The sequence below is a fragment of the Grammomys surdaster genome, unplaced genomic scaffold, assembly GCF_004785775.1.
Source record: "Grammomys surdaster isolate TR1022 unplaced genomic scaffold, NIH_TR_1.0 126531, whole genome shotgun sequence".
In the NCBI taxonomy this organism is placed as follows: domain Eukaryota; kingdom Metazoa; phylum Chordata; class Mammalia; order Rodentia; family Muridae; genus Grammomys; species Grammomys surdaster.
Window position 1 is genome coordinate 11,265,568 of NW_021621323.1, and position 3,039 is coordinate 11,268,606.

The window sequence follows — 3,039 nt, forward strand, 5'->3', positions numbered from 1 at the left end:
TTGCACCTCTCTTGCTTTCAATGGAAGAGATTTGCTAAAAATAAATTTCCCAAAGGACACCACCTTTCATCATGTTTTTCTGGCACTGAGTAATTTTAGAAGGTTCTACTGTATTTGTAAATGGTACCCAAGATACAGCATCTTCAGTGGACGTTGGGAAGAATGGCCTGTGTTGCTTCATGCATGCTCCTTGTTGACTCAGTTCCTTTATGTAAAGGTGAGGGTAACTGGGGATTAGGGCTGACCACTGTCCTGTGCATATTGAATCTGGTTACGAAATAGGCCCCATCTATTAGATGTAGCCTTGATGTGTTTGCAAGGAGGAAGTGGACATCCCTTTGGCTCTCTTCTTACAAGTTTTTCCTCATCTGTTTTCTATACTTTGCTTGTCTTTCTGGGTATTAAAGATGTGGCAGAGGCCATGATGAGCTTCCACCATCTGTGTCCTGGATCCCAGCCATAGTGGTAAAATCTGATCTAATCCTTCCAGTACTCACCTTAGAGATAGCTCTTTTAGCAATAATATTTCAGGAACCAACACTTCTAAAGAAGTGGTCTAGAGAACTCTGTATCAGCATACCAAAACTTGTGTCAACTCCACATTTCCTGTATTCAGTTTCTCTTCTGCATGCAACTCCCACGTGATTCTGGTAAGAAGTAAGCTGGATACTGACAAGGTATGAGGGAATTTGGAGGTGGGCGGAGCTCAAGACTCCCCTGTCAGTAGGCTGTTCATCTTAGTTTATAACTTTTAAAGAAAATTTATTTTATACCACCTTTCCCATTTTTACCAGATAAAAAGCTTAAATTTAAATGTAAAATTAAAAATGTGATTCATGTTCGAAAGGTAAACCAGGGCACAGAGCAACGTTGGGTACTTGCTTTGAACAAACAATAATTAATGAATCAGGGAACTCCAGAAGCTGAGAGACGGGAGAAGGCTTTGGTAGAATAGATAGATTGGGCTGGGCTGTAACACTGAAAATCTGGTTGCATAAGTTTGTTAGGTAATTCTAAAAGATTGAGCTTGAGTTCCTTTCTCCTTTCTCCTTTCTCCTTTTTCTCCTTTTTCTCTTTTTTTCTCCTTTCTCCTCCTCCTCCTCTTCCTCCTCCTCCTCCTCCTCCTCCCTCTTCCTCCTCCTCTTCCTCTTCATTGTCTCCTCCTCCTCTTCCTCTTCATCATCTCCTCCTCCTCTTCCTCCTTCTCCTCCTCTTCCTCCTTCTTTCTCTTTTTCTTTTTCTGCTTGTTTTTTGGAGACAGGGTTTTGTTTGCTAGCCTCAAAGTTGTCATCCTTCTGCCTCATCTTCAAGAGTCACTGGGATTATAAGAGTGCTGTCACATTTTGTGTCTTCCTCTTTCTTAAATTACATTTTACATGTATGGGCATTTTGCCTGCATGCATGTTTGTGCACCATGTAGGTACATGCTTGGTGCCCTTGGAAGCTAGAAAAGAGTTTCAGATTCCCTACCACTGAAGTTACAGATGGGTGTGAGTCACCATGTGGGCACTTGGAATGTAGTTTAAGCAGTATGGTTCAACACACTTAATCTCTTAATCTGAGTTTAAGCAGTAAGAGAAATAGTATTTGAAATAGCAATTGCTGTCTTAATTACATGAATTCACTGGTAATAATCTTACAATTTCCTGATTATTCCAGGATCCAGCAGACTAATTTGCTATGTATTAAAAATATATTCCATAGCAAACTAGTTATGGTGGCATGCACCTTTAATCCCAGTCCTTGGGAAGCAGAGGTAGGTGGATCTCTGTGAGTTTGAGACCAACCTGTTTTACTTGAGCTCCAGGCTGGTTAATGCTACGTAATGAGATCTTATCCATAGTAAAAATTCAAATCTGTCTTCAACTGGCCTTGGCTTTAGACAAAGTAACTTGAGAATATATAGGAAGCCTCATATATCACATATGTCATGATGAAAGTTACTCAAAGTATCACTATTAATGATTAATTTCCTTATGAGAGACTGCCCTTCCTGTGTTATGCTGGGATATGAATATGGAATGGGTGGATAAGCTGAGCCCGATTTTTCAGAAGCTAGTAACTGATCAGTCTAGGTAAGACTGGACTTGGACCTTGTCACTAATATGGAATTGTATCTAATTGAACCTACAACCGAATGCAGAACCGTCCTGCCAACCACCAATGAAAAGAAGGCTAGAGACCATCGTAAGCATCAGCGTGACCTAAAACTGAAGTTTAAATCCAGACTGCTGGGTTCTAATGCACTTGGCAGATGTAATTATGGAAGACTGTCATTCTAGAATTATGTCAGACAGTTTGAGCCAACTGATGAAAACCTTCCCAACGTTCTTTCCCATATGCATGTGAGCTTGATACTTTACAGCATTCAGTTCTAAACTAAGCTTTCGATTCTTTTAAATAGAACACACTCAGCAGCGTCTATGGATAGACAAAAGTAAAAGAGTATGGTAGTGGCTGTTGAATTCTAGCAAAGGCAAAGTGATTGTTTCTTGTCCTTTGTCTTGATTATGAGTGTTCTGTGATAGAGGATAAAGATACAAAGCCAGGTGCATTCCTGTGAAGACTTGGTCATGTGACCTGCCCAGGTGGCTCTTGGAAAGCATTAAAGGAACTTACCTGGACATTTGCTCATCTACAGGGGATTCTTCTAGAAATACAAGAGCCATAGCATGCCTGAGAAGGGACAAATGTGTGGCAGAAACCATTTTGATGTAGATGCCAGAGCAGAAGATAAAATAAAATAGAACAAAACTGTGGATTTCAGTGACTTTTTTTTTTTTAAGATTTATGTTATTTATGACTACACTGTAGCTGTCTTCAGACACACCCAAAAGAGGGCATCAGATCCCATTACAGATGGTTGTAAGCCACCATGTGGTTGCTGGGAATTGAACTCAGGAAGTCTGGAAGAGCAGCCAGTGTTCTTTTTTTTTTTTTTATTTTTTTATAGGATATTTTATTTACATTTCAGATGTTAGCCTCTTACCCCAATGGGGGGGGGGGGGGGGGGGGGGGGGGGGGGGGGGGGGGGGGGGG